Genomic DNA, 24,126 nt, shown 5'->3' with positions numbered 1-24,126 from the left:
ATGTATTTCCATTATGAAGAAGCACGGCTTTAAGACTTCTGGACGAACTGTCAATAAAGAGGCGCCACTCATTTCGACTCAAGTCAATTCCAATTGCTTCAAACAGACCGGTGACATTGTGGCAGAAGCAGAGTCCATCTTGACTTATGAAAAAGCTGGAAAAACTTTGATGACGCTTCCTCTGATATGTTATTTGCACACTTTCATCTAATAAATTCCACTGCTTAAGCCTGGACGTCAAGAGTTCTGCATTGGACTTGGTGAGACCAAGATCTCTTATCAAGTCGTTAAGATCTTTTTGATTGGGGTAGTACGGGTTTCTCTCCTCGGCTCGAAAATTGTAAGTATCAAGATCAATGTCTTCCTCGCTCTCTGACTTACTACTCTCGTCTGAAGAGGGCAGCTTTTTCTCCGGAGGAGTGGGCAAGGGAAACTCAGGGCAATGTGGCACAGGGGCGATGGACGAAGGTATATCCGGATATATAGTAGCTTGAGCATTCTTTCCAGCCCGACGTTTGGAAGGATCCACCATGCAAAAGTAGCAATTACTTGAGTGGTCAGTGGGTTCCCGCCAAATTCTTGGGATAGCGAACTTCATGGCTCTCTTTTCTCCTCTGTACCATCCTGCAGAAGACAAAAGACAAAAATAAACTAATGTGTATTTTCACAACATATTTTGCATATGAGATATGTAGATATATATTTAATATGCACAAAATTATATACTTTTATTAACTTTGTCAATCAGGTGCACAACTGCACCCAAACCTTGTGATTTAGGTGCATTACTATTGATTAGGCGCACAAGCAACTTACAAAACAGGATGTACAATTCAACATTAATGTGGGTAAAAATAAAGTATATAGAAGTTTATTAAATGTTAAACATGTAAGGTGTTAGTCAAAGTAATTTTTCAAAATACATTTGAAATAAACAAAAAATTCTAGGTCTCTTCAAGAAAACCCTAAATATTTAATATAATTGAAATTATTAAAATTTTACATTTTAATTTTCCGTCTTACCTTCCAGAGTTTTTTTGCAGTTCTCGCAGGTGAAATGAGGTGCCCAGGTTTTGTCTTGTTCCCCTACAGACATGCCGAAATATGCTCTGTATGCTTCACACATTTTAGCAGATGCTTTCACAGAGTACTTATTTCCTCTTCTCTTGATAAAATGGCCACAGACATAACAAAATTCGTCTGCCATATACTTGCAGCCTCTTGATGCCATTGTAAACGTGTATCTAATCAGGCAGCTAGGACGACAATGAACCGCTTCAAACTGCACGATTTGCACTATTGTTGCTGGCAGAATGCCAAGACCTGTCCATTTCAGTTATAGGGGAGACCAGTATATTGCTACAGAGCGCAATATGACACGTTATTTATCTTCTTTACTCGTAATGAGAAGAAACGTGTACTGGAAAAGGGTAAATCTCAAAACATCATTGTCCTGGCTACAAAAACAAAGTTTATGAGGAATAATAGCCATTTCCTATACTTTTAGAACACAAGGAATTAGGAAATAACAATTATTACCCAGGAACAGAAAAAATATATTTTTTTGTTACATTGTGTAATCTCTTCAATTCCGAACAGATTTTTCGATCTTACTTGTTAGTGAGTGATATTCTGTCAAAATAGCCTTTCATTAGCCTAGGAATACTTCATGGACAATGAACAAAGAATTTGATTTCCGTGTGTATTTTAAATCATTCCTAATAAGACGTTCATTTTAATCCAAACATTCAGTGGCGGCGATTAGGAGAACCGGGAAGTGGGGGATGCGGTTTCCTCGCCAAATTTTGCCACTTTTTGCCCCCGCACTATGGCCTTTTTATGCTAAGCCTTTTCTACCAAGAAAAAGTATATTGTCCTTGTCCCTCAAATGTTGGCACCCAAGCGCCGCTACTACAAACATTCAGATAGATTTGTCAGTTGTACAAACCTTGTAAGCTAAGAAAAGTGACCCCTAAGGAGTAAGAAAACTCTTTCAGTTAAAAATTCATACGATGAAAATACTACGCTCAGGAACATGCATTTAAATTACGAGAAACTGCACGATTGTCTACCATCGCACTTTCTATCATTGTCGCCGAATACATAAAATCAAGTATGTGCCTTGTATTTGCAACACAAGCTTAAATCTAATTCAAATTTATTTCACTGTATTAACATGCATACATTAGAATGTATGGCTGGGGTATGGCTGCGCATGTGTAAACACTTCCTTGTGTCCATCAGAGACAAAGCGAAAGGAAATGGAAGAAGTTGCGAGAATAGATTAGAAAAGAATAAAGAGGAAAACAAGGAAAGGAAAAAGAAGTAAGAGGAAAATCGGGAGTGTAAGAGAGAGGGGGATACATACGTCTTACGTACACATACATGGTCTTACATTTATACTGCCCACCCTAATCTATCAATAAGGAGCTTCTGCCCACCCGGTCGAAAATTTCTGGCGCCGTCCCTGATATACAGGTCAGGTCAAACACTGATATTGAAAAGATATTGATTGTTGCAGAAGATTGTGAGTTTTTCGGAAACGAAACGTATGAAGGCACTGTATAAAAATTACAAGCAAGTCTTCAAGACACCAACTTCGATAAGCCTTGCTTCTTTTCAATTACCCCGCCCTCCCAATTCATCCTAGATTGTTATTCTCCCCTTTTCGTACACCGTTTCCCAAATAACGTAGCTAAATAAATATTTGTAAGCGGCTATTACAGGCTCCACTAAGCAATTAAGCTTTCAAGCATTTAACAAACGACGTTGTAAAATTGCCCGTTACGTAAGTTAAGCGTTCGGCAATCTTCGGTCATTTTCCGTTCATTTTTTTTCACGCTCCTTGGGAGCAGAGAAGCAAGGCAAGCTTTTCGAAAAACAAAACACGATCAACATGTTTCAGTGCCACCCCTGGCGGTACGGAGAGAACTGAATAGAGAACACGTTGGAGAGTGTAACGATTTATTAAGACATTAATCGACCGAAATTTGTCACAAGTGTATTTACAAATGCGATATACGTTATATTATGATGTAGCGCAATGTGGACGTGTTCTTTACAATGCAAATGTAACCCACATCAAATTATTGTTGTTAGATTAGGCATTATTCATTCTGCGTGGGAATCATAGCCGCCGACTTTGGGGGGGAAGACACTTTCTGTCCCCCACCCCAAATTCACGTAAAAGGACATATTTTATGTATATTTACATACGTATATAAAGTATTGTTTATGCCGATCTTCAGTTGGTGCCTCTGGTGTGAATGCCATTTTTATAAACATTGAACGTGATCAGGCAATACAGTATACTGTAGAGTTGAAACAAATAGCGTTCATCATGTAATGAAAGTCCAGAATCGTAGTGCAGATAAGCAATAGAAGAAAACCTTGAAACCTTCAATGCCATTGGTAAACGGGTTCCTTCTAATGAGAACCAGAATGAAACTGTTATCGAGTAAATACTACCGATACATATGATCATCTCTCACACAGTCGATACGGAAATGTCAAAAGGCACTCTTGGTTAAACTGCAAAGCCCATCTCGCCCACGCACAGAAAGAGAGGGGAGGGGGTGCAGTGAAAAGGTCACACACGCGGCTCTATGTCATCCAGGCGGTAATCGACGTCTCTCTTCACACGCCCACTGCATCCTGGTTCTTCCCTGGTCGGTATTGCCACCATGTGACATAAAACGTACACAACTATATTGTCCATATCAATGAGAAGTTGATGATACGAATTTGAACCAACGACTTCCTGAATAAGAGCGAAGAAGTGACCGATGTAAAAAAAGAGAAAACAAAAGATTATTGGGGAACTGTGATTTTCCAATACTACAGGCACGTATCTACAGAAATATATTTCGGAAGGGGTCCTTGCGAGCTAGTCTCACATGCAATAATAATACATTTTATTATTAAGAATAAGTTCATAATTATTACATAACGTCGTCGCCTTGTAATCATCAAGGGCTCCCGGGTTCGATACCCGGTGGAGGCACGTTACGTTGGAGAGTGGTTCGGATCCCACTTTAAACTGTAGGTCCAAACCCGATTAGCCTTTCTGTATATAAAGTGGACCTAAAACAACAATTCAATTCAACAATAATTATTATGTGAAAATGTAAGAATTTCGTTTAAAATAGAGATATTAAGGCATATCATATCCACAGTGTTACAAAGTTATCGTAACATTCAAAATATTATATCGTTAAAATTTAACAGTCTATCAATTTACAAAAACGGAATGCGACTGTTTTTTGTTTAAGTTTGATTACTTTATCCTGCATAAAGATAGATAATAATTATAAATTGCTGTTGTGTACACTTAAAAAAAACGAACCATTAAAATTACATTGGGGAACTATGAAATGGCCGTTCATACTTTAACAAGCGGACATGGTATATACCGACAGTGGAAACTAACGGCCTAACCGTCATTTCTTCAATTTTTTACAGTGCAGCTTATATGTAGTTACGATCACGAAATTTTGTATTAAAAGAAGCTGTTCTACAAAGCAAAATAATGTCAAAATATAAAATATAAAAATGTAAAATGTCTGTAACAAAAATGTTGTGTTGTTGTTTCCAGCTGATGAAAAATAAAATCCCTGCGTTATTTTTATGAATATTATTATTAGTAGCACGAATTAATTTTCGTACAGGGCAAGGACAAAAAATTATTTCGGCAAAAAATAAATAACTTCATATTATACAATAACCGGGAATAACCGGAATAAAAATACATTTATTTAATTTTAGTGCTAAAAGATGCAATTTATTTAAAATAATAAAGCATGTTTAATTTTGGTACTGGACAAGTCTATGAGGATTCGGGACTCTCCGGAACTTCAAAATTCGCCCCTGGATAGTGGTACTATGTTTCTATTAATAATTTTGATTTTCTGTTCATATGCTTAAAAATAAATTACGTCAATGAAGGTGTCATTTAAGACCAGTCTATTTTTTAAACTGCGTGCAATCCTGGAGGCAGATTAGATTATGTATTAAACATAGTTTTCATGAGCTGAGTAAACATTGCAGTATAAAATTCAGCTCATTAAAATGACTCTTTTTTTAACAGCCAAAGAAATAACAAGTCGCACATGTACGAGATATCGATTCAAGTTTTACGAGTTTTCTTGATAGCCTGGTGCAAATTCTCAGAAATGTGGCTGTAAAAAGTGTAGGAGGCATTTTTGAGGAAAAGCGGACAAACAACATTTTCTGAATGTATTTGATGTGCTGATTCCGAATATTTTGTTTGCCACTCTCGATTTTGATGTTACGTGCTTCAAATCGCTAAAAAACAAAATGGCGACAATACGAAATGAGTTCCAAATAACTTTTGAAGGAGCAGAAAGAAAATAGTGATCTTGGTGTCAAACATTATGTTTTTGGGTATGCTGAATCCAAATATTATGTTTTCTAATCTTAAATTTTAAGCTATGTGCTCCAAATCGCTAAAAAACAAAATGGCGGCCATACGAAATGAGGTCCTAATAACTTTTGAAGGAGCAGAAAAAAATATTGATCTTGGTGTCAAACATTATGTTTTTCGGTATGCTGAATCCAAATATTATGTTTTCTAATCTGAAATTTTAAGCTATGTGCTCCAAATCGCTAAAAAACAAAATGGCGGCCATACGAAATGAGGTCCTAAAAATTTTTGAGGGAGCAGAAAGAAAATAGTGATCTTGGTGTCAAACATTATGTTTTTGGGTATCCTGAATCCAAATATTATGTTTTCTAATCTGAAATTTCAAGCTATGTGCTCCAAATCACTAAAAAACAAAATGGCGGCAATACGAAATGAGTTCCTAATAACTTTTGAAGGAGCAGAATGAAAATAGTGATCTTGGTGTCAAACATTATGTTTTTGGGTATGCTGAATCCAAATATTATGTTTTCTAATCTGACATTTTTTTAAATTGTTGCAGTTTTTTCCTCTTTTTTAAACAAAAGAACCACAAAAATGACTAAACCTATAATCTACTTTTTCTTTTTTTACTTTATTTCAAAATGATAGAAACATAGAACCATGGATCCACTTATAAATTTGAAAAGACCTGCACCTGTGAGCAATCATCTTAAGATGTTTCTTATCAGATCCTCCAGAACATTGCCACAAACAAAGGATTTAGCTACTTCAGATATTCAAGATACTCTCCTCAAAGCTGAAACACTGGGCCAGGTAAAGCTAGACACCTTCGTGAAGGAAAGGATGATGGTCCCTGCTAAAAGTCACACACAAGTCAAGTTACGTGATCCTCTACATAAGTCAAATGCAAACCTTTGAGTCCCTCTATGAAGTTAAATTGGTAGTAAGTGGCAAGGAAACCATTTTGAAAACTGACAGGAATATTCTCCAGCGCCTCGTAACTGCCTATGAGGCAGGTCGTAATCTGGATCTGAATCGCATTTTGTGTCATTAAATAATGCGAATTCCAATCTCCCTTGCCAACACAAACGGAAGTCTGAGAACAGGAAACAAAGCCATTCTAGCTGATGTAATGACCAAGGATGTAATTTGTCCACCTGATATATCAATTCCGTCTGCGTCATGCCTTATAATAGATGGTCAAGCATTAGTTGTTGCACTTGGAAAGCCTGCAGGAGTTTTTAAACTTTGGTCTACTGGCAGATGTATTCCTTAACCTTGTTCTTTCTATAGGAAGAAGCTTTAAGAGGATTGATGTCACCTTTGATCGGTATAACGCAACTTCAATCAAGGCTGGAACAAGGGATAGGCGCTTGAAACATGCTCATTTAGTAAGGAGAGTGATAGAAAATGTATACGTGCCAATCCCCAACAAATTCAGTGACTTTGTTGCTAACTCAGAGAATAAAAAAGATTTGGCCTGTTTTCTCTCTAATCATTTGATGAACAATGCTCCTGAAGACAAAATATTTGTGGTTTCCGGTGGATTTCACAAGGAGGATGACGTACGAACAAACAATCGTGATTTGTCTATTGAAGGATTGCAGGCAAACCACGAAGAGGCGGACACGCACATTGTACTTCACTGTCTTCATTCTGGTGCTGATATCATTGTTGTCTCAGCTCGTGATGCAGATGTCTTAGTGCAATTGGTAGTGTTATTTCACAAGATTAGATGTACGAAATTGTGGTTGCGAGCAGGAATATATATATATATAAAAAAAAAATACATTCCAGTACATGAAGTCAGGCAGAAGCTTTCATTTACGGATCCTGTCTTCGAAACTCTCATCCCATTCCACGCCATAACAGGATGCGACACAGTATCCTACATTGCTGGGATCAGTAAGAAGACAGCATGGAAAATATTTAACACTAATAATAATGATCTACTAAATCTTGGTGATGACGAATTGAAACAAGAAACAGCACACAAGGCAGAGAAGTTCATATGCATGTTGTATGGTGTACCGGATGCAGGCAGCTGTGATGAAGCCAGAGTAAAGCTGTTCAGCAAAGGAAAATCACCACAAGCACTGCCCCCCAATACCGATGCTCTACGGTTACATGTACAACGGGCCCACTATCAAGCCATGGTGTGGAGGCAGTCGGTCATACCAAAACCTGTGTTACCACCACCTACTTATTATCTTGGGATGGAAAATGGATGATGGACAGCTCGTTCCAAAACTTCAATCGCTGCCACCAATTCCACAACCTTTCTACGACCTTGTCACCTGTGGATGTTTGGGTGGTTTTATATCCGCTATATGTTCCTCCAGGAAAGGCCAGCTTGTATGTACTGCAGCTTGCAAATGTGCAGATATTGGCACTAAGGAGTGCACGAATATACGTGACTAGAAAAATGTTATACTATTTTTGTAGGCAAAATAAGGTTGAATAAGGATAACGTGCGGATTTATCATACACTGGTACTGTTAATATTTCAATATGGTCTTATGCTTTGAATAATATTATTATTTTGCATCTTTACTTTAGCAATGTTTTATACTTTTTTCTGTATTAAAAACCTACTATTACACTGTTTTATTCCTAGTTCAAAAGTATGGATACAAAACATTTCATGGATGCACGTAGCCGCCATTTTGTTTTTTAGCGATTTGGAACAAACAGCTTAAAATTTCAGATTATAAAACATAATATTTGGATTCAGCATACCGAAAAACATAATATTTGACACCAAGATCACTATTTTCTTTCTGCTTCCTCAAAAATTATTAGGAACTCATTTCGTATTGTCGCCATTTTGTTTTTTTAGCGATTTGGAGCACATAGCTTAAAATTTCAGATTAGAAACATAATATTTGGATTCAGGATACCCAAAAACATAATGTTTGACACCAAGATCACTATTTTCTTTCTGCTTCTTCAAAAGTTAATAGGAACTCATTTCGTATTGCCGCCATTTTGTTTTTTAGCGATTTGAAGCATATAACACCAAAATCGAGAGTGGCAAACAAAATATTCGTAATCAGCACATCAAATACATTCAGAAAATGTTGTTTGCCCGCTTTTCCTCAAAAATGCTTCCTACAGTCAGAATTTTCTAAAATTGTCCCAGTCTATGAGTGGCAGCAGCAATTTAAGACTCGCTTTATCAAAGTGCGTATGAGAACGTTGACTAGAGCCACCTAGTGGATCGTTCGAAACTCTGTTCTTTCAAAACGTTCTTATTGAAACTCACCAGCCATTCGCGTCTAACCTTATGAATGAATTTTCTCTTTAACAATATTATGCACAGTACTGCACAATAGCTATGTTTCTAATTCGATGTAAGACTAATCCAATTTAGTTTAAAGTCGTTACTGGATATTAGCATTAAGTAATCAGTACGATGCGTTTAATCGAATACACCCCCATGAAGAGGTCTAATTAGAGATGACGATCTATAGCCCGTGAGTGGATCTCAATGAAGGGTTCAATTAGGTCACCTTGCTTGAAAAGCAGAGATCGTGAAAGAGCTGTCCAATCCAAGTGTTAACTTCATACAATATCCTACGCACGAAAGATAAAGTTCACAGTTGTTCTTCTGGAACTTCCTACCTAAAAAGTAGACCAAAACGAAGCAAAGAATTATGTATAACCAGATAACAATCTCCTTCCAGTTTCCCAACACAAGCTTTAACAACACACCGACGTGTTTACCTAAGCAGATTGTTCCACGTTTCAAACACAAGGTTACAACCTAATTTGAAGCTAAAGAGTTTGATTTATGTCAAGGCTGTTGGCGCTATATATACGTATAGTGGGCTCACCATCGTGCAAAAAAAGAAAGAATTTATCAGCGGAGCAAGGTTGCGAGATGAAGGCTGGCCCCTTCCGCCGCTTGTCACAGTTGGCTCCCGGCTTTCATTTGTTTTTATTCCAAACATATTGCGAATCCCTAACACGTCGCGTTGTCCCCATTGTCACCACGGACGGGCGAAAATAATTACATTTGCATCTTAATGTCTTCATCTACCCGCTCGAACATTCTCGCATGGCTTTCGGACCCTGGACCAAAATTTCTAGTTCAAGCAGTATGGTTTTACGTTGGGCCATTGGCGGGTTAAGCGGGAAAAGTTAATAACCAAAAAAAATTACTATGCATTTCAGTGTACTAAATGTAAGCAAAACGACTGTGTCGGATTTTCATTCGTATAATAACAATAATAATAACTTGACAATAAAACCATTAGTTTATAATAATTAATTTTACTATTATCATTGTACAATTCAATTACATGTTACGGTCTGACAACTGCCTACAAATATTGCTGGCAACGCCAATAGAAACAGGAGGTTGACTACCCTTCTTGCCGGTGCGTAACATTGCAAAGATATTGACTGGTCTTTTGCCTACGTAACGTGATATCGCTGTATTGATGCCAAGAAAGCTTGAAAATATTTGTGTGTAAATTCTGAAGAAGAAAGAGAATGTTATTGATTGAAGATAAGAGTCCAAAGCTCAGAAATATTGTTAGGCGAGGAATCAAACATAAAAGCGAAGCACATCCGCACATTCTCTACGACTTTGTGTAGACGTCAGATCACTCTGGTAAGGAATGAGAGCTGGTTTTCTTAACACATCGATGTAGAAACAATTATACCAACTTGCATATTTTGGAACTATGTCAGACATTGTCCCTCTGCTTCCAAAAGAGAAGGAAAATCCAACTGTTGGTATAAGTAACATTTATTTTGACAACTTCTTCCAATTTTATTAAAATGAAGCATTGATGATGTAGGTAGGTAAACGGGTTTTGTGCGGTGCACAACAAGCTTCCACGAAACGCTAAAACTAATTGCTAACAGCTCTAAATCTGGCTTTCCTAACCTAACAATTCCTAACTTAACAATTCCTAACCTAACAATTCAGCTTAGGTCTAATAATGCACATGTGGTTAGGTTAGGAGGGCCAGGTTTAGAGCTGTTAACAAATACCGTGCGTCCATTTCGATCTGCAGCCGAGAGATCGGGAGAAGCGTGGCGGGCGGCGCTGGCGGAGATGCCGACATTTGCGGCCTGTAATGCTCGCTTATTTTTACGGACATATCCAGACATTTATATAAATATTGCAAAACGAGCACTAACCTGGGTTATAATTCATCATCTGTAATTCATCCAAGTTCTGCAATTATATACACAAAAAATACGCTTTAGAAGTGACGATAAGAGTCACAGATAATAAAACATTTTAATCATAGTTTTGACCAGCAACGTCCTGCTTAAGTTTATATCCTTGAAAGAGTTTTGTGTCGATGGGGATCGTTTGGAGGTTTCGAATGTGCAACACTGTATCAAGATTACGCTGCCGACGAAACCATTAAAAGTCAATGGTTTTCGTGAGCTTCCTCAATGAACTCGATGAAATTGGGGCAGCGTTAGAAAGTTATCCAAACAAACCTCTACGCCGTGTTTCACAGGAGATGGGAGTGTCAAAATCATCAGCACATACAGTCACTAAGCTACTAAAATTAAAACCATACTCTTATAACACAGGTTAGTGCTCGTTTTGCAATATTTATATAAATGTCTGCATATGTCCATAAAAATAAGCGGGCATTTCAGGCCGCAAATGTCGGCATCTCCGCCAGCGCCGCCCGCCACGCTTCTCCCGATCTCTCGGCTGCAGATCGAAATGGACGCACGGTAGTTTTAGCGTTTCGTGGAAGCTGGATGTGTTCTGCACCGGACCCGTAGGTAAACGCATTTCTGAAATTTGCTCTCTTCCATTATTAACACCGTTTCTAGCATCAAACTTGTTTCGGAAAATATATTGAGCTACGGGAATTTTTGCAACACCCTTCAACAAATTGTTTGTGCAGCTGCTACATGAAAGTTTACATGAGTAGGTTGTAACAAAACTTTGTCGCTCGCGTAAATATTGGAATCCAATATCCGTGGCTACTAAATTTAACATCCTCAGTGATACGGACTCCAAAGTAGTTCTAACTCCTCAAAAAATGGATTTCAGCTTCTTTTTAGCTAGTTCCATCTATTCTTACTTGGCACCACTGACGGGAAACGTCCGATATTTCCCCACCTCTATGTAGGAGTCCGTTTCAGCAAGTGGGAGTTAAAGAGAGGCGTGGGGGTATAGCTCAGTGGTAGAGCATTCGACTGCAGATCGAGAGGTCCCCGGTTCAAACCCGAGTGCCCCCTCAATTTTTTTTAATGTGATTTTGCTATCTGAATGTTGGAATGATTTCATGGATCACTAGTGCTGATTGATTGATTTGGTGTTTTAAGTCCACTTTATGCACGGTAAGCGAAAATTCATTACTAATCCGTCGATGAATTGAATTCCAAGAAATGGAATGAAAATGCTTCGAGTCGGTTGCTTGAGATAGATCTTTTGACAATATATGAACCAGTGGCGTAGCAACATATCGCGAGGCCCTGGGCGAGATTAGAATGCGAGACCCCCACCAGTTCTATCAATTTGAAATCTCAATGTGAATCGATACAAAATTTTCAGACATACGTCAGCAAATTATCATATTTTAATAACAATAATACATTACTGACGAAAATTATATTTAATAATTTTACTCACTTTAAAAATGTCTTTCTCTGATTTCCCGGAGCTGAAATCTGCAAGAAGGAAGGAAGAACTGCTAATATTATCCATGCCCTCGTTGAGTTGAAAACAACGCAAGCATTTAATATGTCACACTTGCTTCGAGGCAATTGATAGTGCTTTATTGTTAACATATTAAAATCTAGAGTGCATGGTCAAGAGAAAGATGAAAAGACAAGACAAAGAGTTTTTTATTCAATAAAAGAATAAATGGGTAAACATCCAAGCAAGGTATCGTGAATTTTTAGTAAATGTTTCACATGAGAAATACGACAATTTGTTTTTACTTATTTCGGGCACCCTTAGGCTTTGGGCCCTCCAGCCTGTATGTTACGCCCGTTTTCACGTATTCATTCAAATTATAAAGTTTAACTAGAATTTAAAAGCCAGATAAAAACAAAATGTTTTAATTTTATTGCACCCAATTTTATTAATTTTTCCATATATTTTCTCACTTCTATTTATTACATTTTCGTATAAACCCCATGAGACGCGAGCCTCCTAGCCTCCCTCATCGGTGAGCTCAAACACTTGAGTTATAAGTTTTCCAAACATCTCATCTACCGTCCCTTCAACGTATCATTGTATCAATGCACAGCAGCAACACATCCTTACCTTTTCTATTTTTTTAAAAGAAAGGATGTTATTATTACTTATTTCAATAACCACTCCATCACGAATCACGATAACAAACATTAACAATAACAACAACACAACAAATTATTGGATGCGCTCGGACCCCACGGGCCCATATAAGTTGGCGCCACTGTAGCTACATAATGTTACTGAATCGTCTATTGATTCGTTCAATCTTTGTGCAAGCCTGGTCATATCTGAAGAGAAGGAGAAAAGAAAGCGAACGTTAGGCATTAGAGCTGCAGCTCTATTTGCAATCACTAGGGAACGGAAGTTTAGGTAAATAAATGTTTTTTTCTGCGATAAGATAAGAGACCCTCGTTTTTGCAAAAATTCTGATCATAGCCTTATATGTCAACACAGCAAATTTTATTTTACATAAAAACACATATTTTCCAGTTTTCCATATGTAAATACATATTTTGCAAATTTTCATTTTAAATACATAAAATCGCTCATTGACTTCAGCTACCTCGAAATCCTCGAAGGAAAAATGTTTATTCTCCGCACCTCTTTCATATCGAGAGTGCTAGGTTTGTTTTTTCTTTGAACACGCTCGCTGGCAGACTTCTGGTGCTTCGCCTACGATCCTATCGGGGGAAAATATTACCCCCACTGGATCTAACGCACAAGTGCTAATGTCTAAATGTACAGAATTTTTGGGGAAAAATCAATGTTTTCAAACTTTGTGCCAAATTGCACGTGTTTTGGAAGGTGAAGTAGAGGAAGAGGAAGCTTTGGAAAACTTCAGCGTTAGTGACATTTCGTGCTCCAAATATGCAAGAACTGTTTCTTGTGACGTGGAGCGATATTTCTCGCAATATAAGATGCTTTTTTAGAGATAATCGTCACAGATTTACAATGTAGAAATTGGGATAAACTATGGGGATCCACTGCAACTCTTCCAAGAAATATCTCGCTAAGAGGTAAGCATTTAGAAACTGATTTCAGGTGTTTAAAATGCATGTAATACTTTGTTTTTGTTACCAAATTATTATTTTTTCATTTTTGTCACATATTTTCAACATTTATGACACATAAAAACATAAATATTTCTGAGTTTTTTAGCACATAAAGTTCCGTTCCCTAGTAATCAGCATATACATGGACCATGGGGAGAGGGGGAGGGGGGGTCACCACCTAGAATGCCATGGTTCATTTCGACTCACGAAAAGCAGACAAGCTTGTTATTTATATTGTTGATAACATGAGTAACGTTCAGTTAGTTAGTATTCGAACATAATAACTAACGTAAAAAATACGTTAGGTCGAAAAAATTGAGTGCAAAATACAGGAACCAGGCTATGTTCCGTACGTTTTAAAAATTAAAGTTTTTTGTAAGAGGTCGTGCAGAATAAATTTTATGAGTAAAATTGCCCCCTAACTTTTAAAGCTTTTTCTTGAATGAAGTGTGTAAAAGTTAATAACAGAATAGAATGTGTGTTCATTTCGGTATAGTATGAAATGTAAAAATGCAATAAAAAACAATTGTACTGGATATTCAGTCATCTGGTGGATCGAACAGCAAAATTCTCCCCAATAATATAATAATAAATTAATGATAAGTTGGAATAAAACTGTTAGTTTATAGATTAGTTATTATTGTATAATAATAATTATTATTTTACTGTTAAATATAAATGGAAAATGATCCCCTCCTCCCCTACAAAAATTTCTGGCGACGCTCACGAACATATGTTCCTCAGAAAAAGGAAACGGACCAAGACATGGCAATAAACAATTCATGTGCTCAGCATGAAGTAACGATTATTACTAGAAGTAGTATATTAGGAGATCTTATTAAAAACATAACTTTACATGTAAATATGTTACTCTCTCGTATCATTCTACACATTACATATTGTACCCGTGTAATTTTTGTACTTTTTACTTGACTTGTTCATAATGTATTCAGTTCTTTTTTATTTATTGAAATTTCCGGTACAGCAGAAGCCATTTTAACCCAGAAAGTAACAACAGTAAAACAATAGACTAAGATTAAAAACAAAAGAACGGATAACATAAAATAAACAAAAATAAAACAAGCCAAAACAGTACCAAGGTAAAAAGATCAGTTTCACAAAAGCTTTACTTATGTACATTTTTTTCTATGTTGCTGATAAAAAATGAATATGAAGTGAATATATCTATTTCGTTTGAGATTATATTGAACTGATTCGGTAGCCTATGGAATAGTGAACGTTGTATGAGTGAGAGCCTGGGAGTTGTAGTGTGGAAAGTTTCCTTGCTTCGTTTTTTATGTCTGGGCACTCTGAGTGAGAGTTCGTGGAGTGGGATGCTGCATCTTAAGTTTCCATTTATGATCTTATATAGCAATTTCATATCTGCAAATATATTCTTATCATTATGAAAAGAGGAGGGGCATAAGATAGAGAAAATATCATGTTGATTCTTGAGCCCTTTCATCAAACTCAACGATAGTCAGAGCTTTTATAATTCTCCCGTCAAATAATCAAATATTAAATAAAAATCGACGCCACTGAAACACTATTCCAAACATTGGAAGATGTTCCCGCCTCGCTTCCATTTGGAATGCAACCCGATGCACTTTTCCGAGCAGGCTTTTAATGCAATGAGCTTTCAAATTTTTAAGATCAGTTGCCGTGTAGCACGGACGCGTGACGTCACCGGCAGCCTTGGAACTTGGAAATTAATGTCAACAGTGTCGCACGAGGCGCTCGGGTCGAAAGGACAAGCGAAACAAAAGCGCATCGAAGGGCATTATGCAAAAATGTTCGAAGGTCGATTTTTTTTAAGTTGAGTGCAAGGATTTTTGTCTCCGTTGAGCTATTTTGTCATTCATTTATTCCAAGCTCCGTAAGTCACGCAGACAATACGTGTGGAAAGTAACTGACTGTTATTATTACAGTTACTAGACACTTACTTTTGAAAAGCAGAAAATAATAATTATAATAACAATCAAATTACGATTATAATTATAAACTAATAATAATAAACTATTATCATTATTATTCCAAATAACTTTGTAATCTAAATTTATTTCTATTTGATGATTAGAAATCTGCAAACCAGCTAAGAAAATGCTGTGTCGTACGAGGGGTGTGGAAGCCGAATTTAGACAAACACACAAAATAGCATGTGGTCAAAAAGCTTATTTCTCAACGTATTCCCCTCCTCTTTTAACACACACTTTTCACTTGGATGACAATTAACAAGCTCATAATGCCAGCCAGTGTTGTAGGATTCGCCCCCGAGACTCAAAGAAAGGAGTTCGCAGCACACATGACCTTCTTGTCGTAGTTAAATCGCTATTCGCTTAACTCGAATTTCAAATGTTGAAACATAACAATCGCAGTGGGCCAGGTCTGGTGAATAACGGGGAAGGCTCATTATTATGGACTTCTGTTCGTCTGCAGCAGCCCTGGCAATGTGAGACGTGTGTGGTGGTGCATTATCGTGTAACATATTAATTTGTTCCCCTTTTCTGGTGAATGGCTTCATGAAGTTCGGTCAAAGTTTCTGTGTACGATGAACCATTAATCATGGTATTTTTGTGATGGAACTTGGTAAGCAGTGGGCCTTTGCAATCCCAAATAACAGTCGACAACAGCTTCAGTGTTGATTTTTGAACTTTTGCCATCCTGGGCAGGGGAGAGTCCGTATGCTTTCACTGCATGGATTCTTGCTTCGTTTCGTAGACATGTATGTCATGTTGTGATAATAATGTTAACACTTTTACACCTACTCTATTTTTGTACTCTGCTATCTCATTCCACGTGAGTGCCTTGCCTTTGGAAAGTGAGCCACGTGAGAAAATCATGGCTGAAAAGAGCAATTGAAAAATCGAGCAGTGATAGAGTTCTCAATGCTGGAAGGGCTACCACGAATGCCCATTTGGTCAACGTGTACAAGGACTCTTCACCTTACCTTGCCACCATGTGCAATTGAGTTAACAAGTTCAAGAGGGGAAGAAAATCCATTCAAGATCAATCATCACCCAGAACTGTCCGAACTCCAGAAAGCTTGAAAAAATTACATTAACTATTGATGTCAGACAGAAGATTCTAACTCTCTGTAATAGCAGACAATTCGTCTGACGTTGACCGAAGACTTGAGGATGAGAAAGGTGTCCGCGCGATGGGTGCCAAAGTTCCTCATGCTATTTCAAAAGCAAGGCCATGTCGACATTTAAATTAAGCTTGGAATTAGTGAAAAGTCAGGGAAAAGTGTGTCTAACCTAATAACAGGGAGAGACGTGGGTACATTGTTATGACCCCATGCAGGAGCGCCGACTTGTCAAAATTATTGGCGGGCCTCTGATCACTGAAATAAATTAATGAATGACTCACTCCCTCCCTTTTTTGAGTTTTGGCCTCAGTGTTCGGAATCTCGTAAAAGCCCATGAATTCCTCAAAAATATTAAAATTTTCATTTACAGTTCGAATGCAAAATGTCAATTGGATATGTCACAAGTTTCGTCAACCAGAATAGCAAAATATTCCCGACTTTTAATATCTGCTAATGATCTCGTTCTGAATGCCATGTGAGAGCCATTTGTAGCCCGAACGTCCCATCCACTCTCCTTGTTCATGCACATCTTATTTTGAAAATCTTTTTAGTAAAAATGTTAACAATACTCATAATTATATACTTCGTATATAGTAATAAGTCATGTGTTTTGCTGTCTCTGGTCATAGCGCCCCCCCCCCCCCCCCACTTAAAGTTGATGGTTTGGTGGTCTCAGCCCCCTTAAAGTTGATGGTCTAGAACATTTCAAATGTGTATTTAAAGTTAAGTTCATGTGGTACAATTCAGAGTAAACTTTACAAGAGAAGCAAAATAATACGTTAGATTCTCTTAAGCAAAATTATTTTGGGGGCTCTGTCCCCACATCGATAACATGGGGGGCTCGAGCCCCCCCCAAGCCCCATGGAGTCGGCGCCTATGACCCCATGGCAGCCTTATACGATATTCTAAATTCGGCTTGCCATGACTATTTTCATTATATTTTCTCTTGCATCCTTAGTTTATTCCCATAGCCTATGTGTTGTTCACATTTATTAATGAAAATTATGACACTTCATAGACCTCCAGATTCTTTTTCCCTGGACACGACCCTGCAGTTGAGAAACATAAAAAACTATTAAATGCAATTAAGAAGTGGAAAAAATACTGAAAGCTTCGAATGAGCCAAAAATGGCCAACAAAATGCAAAATAAAGAAAATTATTTCTGATTCCAACTGAAGGAAAACTGACTATTACGTTCAACAACGCCTATGGCTTGAAAATGTATTACTTGTCAACTTGTGCTTGCCACGGTGCATACCTAATTTTAATTGTTTCTTTTGTTATTCAAAAATGACAATTGTCCAAAAAAATTAATTGAGAGAAAATGGAAAATAGAAGGAATATTTGCCAATATTGCCAAAAATTTAAATATTGTAAACTTTCTGCAGGCTCAAAATTCCTTTACATCACGCATCTAAACTTTGGTCGAAAACAAACGAAATCCCAATTCCATACGCTTCATGAAGACGGTTGAGAAATATTTTCTTGACTACTTACTCAGTGTTCTCGAACGTGATCTGAAAAGTTACCAGAAGAAGTGTCAAAGTTACCAACTTGGCAACGATGGGATCTGGACATATTGAGGTCACATCGCGATAACATTACAATTTGAAAGCTGCTGCCTTGTTATTAGTAGAAGGGAGAAGGAGGAGAAGGTGGAACAAGCGCTCTGTCATTTAATCCTTTCACCTACCTTTCTGCTTAAAGGGAAAACCTTACTTATAAAGCGCACACAACGTCAACAATATGGCCCCAATTGAACTTTGAAACGAGACACCATCACTTTTCCCACATACCTCGACCACGTAGCAATAATGCTTTGTTTGTGAAACTAGATCTTATCTGGTGAGTTCGTGTTTGAATGTCTGATAAGAGAATTTACCCAGTCGCGATGAAACCAAGTAGAAAACTTTCTTTTGAAAATAAACTCGGACGCAGACCTAGTTCTCGCCTTGTGCTAGCGTCTTATACTACCTTGCCCCATTTATAATGTCGTTTCGTAATCAGTCCTTGCACTTTTCAATTAAAGAGCAACTAGGTGCAGTTATGTCCATGGCCAGAATCCGCTGTCCTTTTACGCACTTTACTGATGGTCATATTGGTATTCAGTTTGATTCACCTACGTTTTGTACTGACATGAGTTGTTCATATATTATATATCCTCTCTTTTTCAAATTTTCTGTGGAACTACTCTGCATGGTGACTTTGTGAAAAATAAATACACTAGAGGAGAGAGGCGTAGCTACGGTTGGTATTACTGCCAATTTTCGGGAAAATATACCTAAAAAATTTCATTATTTGCAGCAGGCACGTATCCAGGAATTCCTTTCGGTGGGGGGGCTCAACCCCATTTTTTAAGGGGTATAGTAAGAACCTCACAATTATATGTTCAAGACCAGTGGTGGCAATTGGGTTCCAACAAAACGAAGGGGGGGGGGGTGTTTTAATCCTCTACGTCTCTTGTTTCCCCTTTAATACCAAAAGAAGTGAGACGAGGATTGTCTTATCGGCGCAGTGGATGATCATATATTAGGTACTTAAAGTATACAATTGGAACTTAATATTCGTTAACCCAATATTTATTACAAAACATATTAGTACTTATACTTTCCAAATACAATTAATTCAACAGAAATGTCTATGGATTATCTCCCAGTTAACCTAGTTTAATTTGTCCCATTTGATAGTCAGCAGTCAGTAAGTAAAGGCTACACGAGTCAGAGCAAATCGCAACCCAGCCCAAAACCCCCCACAGCCAACATGACCCGGAGCAATCCACCAAAAATCTAAACTAAAACAATTTCCTTTTCTTGCACTTTTAAGAACTCAAAATAAATCAATGGACTTTAGGTAAATTACACCCGGCCATGAGGGCCTATAAAGGGCGATAGACTGTAATGCAATGTACTCAGCCTGTCCAGCCAGTGTCCAGTACGTCAGAAGTCTCTCGTAGTCGGCAAGGATCTCCCACGCTAAACTTCTCGCTCGACCAGCGCAGAAGCCCAGCCAATGGCAGAACCTTCCAGAGTCACCTGTCTTGGGTCTCCATCCGTCATTCATGAGCAATATTACACTATGGGCTTACAAAACAACCTCTCCCCCAAAAATTACAATTTTCTAGCACATAGTGTACTACTAGTTACACATATCTTTTTAGAATTCACATTACAAACATACTCTTCTTACATAACCAAGTTTCAAGCTTTAGAGCGAGGTTTCGTAATAGTTATAGGGGTTTGCGCATGTCATTCCTCCAACTCCATCGCCTGTAAATATTCAAAAAGAAAAAGAAAACAAACTGGTACCAGTACAAGTTTACAAACATAAACCATTCATTCTTACAATAATACAGGCAACCTACACCAAATCTACAATAATTTACATTTATATAATGGGAGAATCCTTAATTAACCTTACATAGTCAGAGATCTTGCCGATCCATGTCTAAAATTACCTATTATTGCCTCTCCTGGGCTCCAAATATCTTTTCAATTTATGTACATGTACTTTGGAACATACATTGTCATCATCAACTTTCTTAACCAGAACTGAATTCTCTGTTAGAAATTTACTTATAAAATATGGACCCTCGTACATATTAGAAAGACTTTTAGTTATCTTGTCCTCTAAGGAAGATTTAATCTTAGTCCTAACTAATACTTTGTCATTGACTTGAAACGTTATGGGTGCATATCGCTTCTTATACAATTGTTTTCTCTTTTCCCATTCCCTTTGCATATTTCTGATAGCATTTTTCCATTTATCTTGCAAATTACCATCTGCTACATTAAAATCCATATTCACGTAATCTCTGCAGTACTAAACGTAAATGTTCCAGATGTTCTTTCTCATTAGCACTATGAACAATTATGTCATCACAAAATAAATGTAAAAACCTTCCCTTATAATCATGAAAAACTTGGTTCATAACTCGTGACATGCAACTTGGCCCAATACTAATGCCAAATGGAATGACCTTATATCTATACTGATTATTAGGAGTTACAAAGGCTGTTACATCTCTACTAGATTCATCCAAGTTTACTTGGTTGAACGCTCTTTTCAAATCAATAACGGAAAATACCTTCCTCTGACTCAATTGAGCCATAGTTTCTTCCATATTAGCCACTGGGTGCGCATCATAGATTATTTTCTTATTCACTGCAGAATAATCACAAATAAGTCTTTTAGTCCCCCCTGAAGAAGGAATTACAAAGCAAGGTGCTGCGTACGGTGACGAAGATGCTTCAATAATGTTTTGTTCTAATAATTCAGTAATCACTCCATCTAGTTCCTGTTGTTTAGATGGTGGAACAAAATATGGACTCCGATGTACAGGAACATTATCATATAATTTAATTTTATACGAAAAGTTCTTTAAACGTCCTAGCTTAGAAGTAATAACATCAGAAAATTCACTTTTCAACTTACATAACTGTTGTTCAGTATCCTCTAATGCAAACTGTCCAAAAGATGCACCAGAAACATCAGAAGCTCTGGATTCGAGTCCACGCCTTCTCTCTCGTGGCCTCCACGAAGTCCTGGACTGGCTCCGAAAGGAGTTCTCACCATTGTTTACATTTCTGACGAAGTTTTCCTGGTTCGCACCTGCTGCCTGCTGGAAAGCTACATGTTGACCTTGGTCAGTTCTCGTGCGCTGATAAGACCGAGCTCCGACACCTCGGCCTGTGCTGGCTGAACCCTGGGCAGGAGAACGTACAGGAAATGAAGGACGATCTTGTCTTTGTCTTTGACCTATATTCTGTAAAACACGAAAATTTTTGCATAAGCTTTCAGATGTCCATTTAATAGGGATTTTCTCATCACTTCCGGAAAAACCAACAATTTGTTCTAAATAGTTAATCACCATGTGGCACTGTTTCTGAAATCTCACACCAAGCACTAAGTCTAGAGGTATGTTTTTGCAAACATGAAAAGTTGTGGTCCACGATAAATTTCCAAGACCAACATTTAACATAACTCCTTTATTAATATTCATAAGGTTGTTGTTACCAACTATCACTTGCATATCAAGATCCCATTCTCGAACAGTTCCCCTAGTCTTTATTCGTTCTAAGAGACTTTCACTAATTAAACTATATGTTGACGCAGAATCTAAACATGCCAGTAAATTCAGATTATTGATTTTACAGTCAACAAACACAGCAGTCACATTAGTTTCACCACCTTGTCTGGGTCCTATGTCACTACGCGATCCTTGCAAAGCAAATTGAGCACCTCTCACCTGCATCGGACACCATCGCTCAAAATGATCCCTTGCTGAACATTTACGACAATATTTGGGCGTATATTCTTTGAATGCAGGACCTTTAGCCTTGAATTGTCGTTCGATATTATGTAATCCCCAAAAATCCTTGGACAAATAAGAAAGTTTTTCTAAAACTTTCAACTCGTTCTGCAATTCATTTAAAGTATTAGGTATCCCCTTTAGATACAATTTTTGGGAATACTGAGGTTTAAGTCTATCAACAAGATAACTTACAAAAGTACATTCATCAATATCAAACTGCAAAATCTTAGCAGCTCGAACTCTACTTTCTAAATACTCTAAGGGAGTTTCATTATCTCTTTGATTACCCAGTACATACTTATTACATAAATACTGCCTCCCAATAGAAGTTGCATACTTATTTAAGATCATTTGAAATACATCATTCCAAGGGATATTTTCAATTATACATTTCATCCATAATTTACCCATTTCAGTATTTAATTTTGGTAAAACTGCGAGCATAATCTCGTGAGAAGGAAACATTTTTTTGTCTTTAATACCCTGCAATACATACAGAAATCGATACAGGCTTTCAGCATTAATTTCCTTAACTATAGGTACAGTAGCTATTAATTGAGTCAAATTTTCTTTGGCCATTTCCATATTTAACTTTCTCAAATCGGACCTATTATATAATACTCGTTCGTCTTCATCAGACGACGACGAACTTTCCAAAGGCTTACTTGGGCGTTTATTCACCCACCGGGGTTTACAAGGTACCTTTACGTACGTTTCTACATCTTCCCCCTCCCTTTGTCGTCCTTGGGCATTTTCTGGGGTGTGTGGTAAGGGTCCTACAAATTCATTTAACAACTGCGAAGCAGAATGTTCTCTACGAGTTGAAGAAAGTGGGGGAAAAGGCGGACCAAAATTCCTCCCATCCACTGTTCCCGTAATATCTACAGTATAATAATTCCGAGAGGTAGCCATATTACCGCACCATTTTACAGTCTAACCAACCTACAAATATTGATATATTGATAGCCAATTGTACACAAGTACCAGAGACAGAACCAGCATGTAACCATGCTCTGCTCTTATAATCCTCTACGTCTCTTGTTTCCCCTTTAATACCAAAAGAAGTGAGACGAGGATTGTCTTATCGGCGCAGTGGATGATCATATATTAGGTACTTAAAGTATACAATTGGAACTTAATATTCGTTAACCCAATATTTATTACAAAACATATTAGTACTTATACTTTCCAAATACAATTAATTCAACAGAAATGTCTATGGATTATCTCCCAGTTAACCTAGTTTAATTTGTCCCATTTGATAGTCAGCAGTCAGTAAGTAAAGGCTACACGAGTCAGAGCAAATCGCAACCCAGCCCAAAACCCCCCACAGCCAACATGACCCGGAGCAATCCACCAAAAATCTAAACTAAAACAATTTCCTTTTCTTGCACTTTTAAGAACTCAAAATAAATCAATGGACTTTAGGTAAATTACACCCGGCCATGAGGGCCTATAAAGGGCGATAGACTGTAATGCAATGTACTCAGCCTGTCCAGCCAGTGTCCAGTACGTCAGAAGTCTCTCGTAGTCGGCAAGGATCTCCCACGCTAAACTTCTCGCTCGACCAGCGCAGAAGCCCAGCCAATGGCAGAACCTTCCAGAGTCACCTGTCTTGGGTCTCCATCCGTCATTCATGAGCAATATTACACTATGGGCTTACAGTGTGGAGGGTGTTGCAAGGAAAGTTTACTTTCTCTTGGTAGACAAGGCTTAACATTAAGAGGCCATAATGTTGAGGCAAGAAAATAAAAAATGGGGAGCAACTATCCCTTAAATCGTCGCCACTGTAAGGCTGTCATTTTAATCAGAACGTGAAATCTGAAAATTTTTTACCACTCGACTCCTCTGTTTCCGTGCATTAACATTGTGTGCCGGAACCATCTCAGTATGTGTGTTTGTCCATTTCTTCTCATCAGGCATAAAAATGTCTATGGTGTCTTTGAGTGTTTTTATGAAGCTGTTACACATGTACGGGATGGACAATCCACTCGACAACGCGAGATTCAAATTGTGGGCTGAGAAGTGGACGCAGACAGTTCTCGAATATTTCTCTGCGATTCGAGCCTGAACACCACTAACATGTCTTGTCCTCCCATGTT

At 37.7% G+C, this 24,126-nt stretch overlaps 1 long non-coding RNA gene and 1 other non-coding gene across 3 annotated transcripts in view; one reads left to right on the top strand and one right to left on the bottom strand.

The window, feature by feature from the left end:
* Window positions 1-24,126, bottom strand: part of LOC145989200 (uncharacterized) — a 383,184-nt gene that overhangs the window by 279,464 nt on the left and 79,594 nt on the right. The window lies entirely within an intron of this gene.
* On the top strand, window positions 11,537-11,608 carry TRNAC-GCA (transfer RNA cysteine (anticodon GCA)). Its single transcript has one exon. It is a non-coding gene; the product is annotated as a tRNA-Cys (tRNA).

The sequence above is a fragment of the Lepisma saccharinum genome, chromosome 6 (assembly GCF_977018435.1).
Source record: "Lepisma saccharinum chromosome 6, izLepSacc3.1, whole genome shotgun sequence".
Taxonomy (NCBI): Eukaryota; Metazoa; Arthropoda; class Insecta; order Zygentoma; family Lepismatidae; genus Lepisma; species Lepisma saccharinum.
The sequence above is the reverse complement of the archived record's forward strand: the minus strand, read 5'-3'. Positions and strand labels throughout refer to the sequence as shown.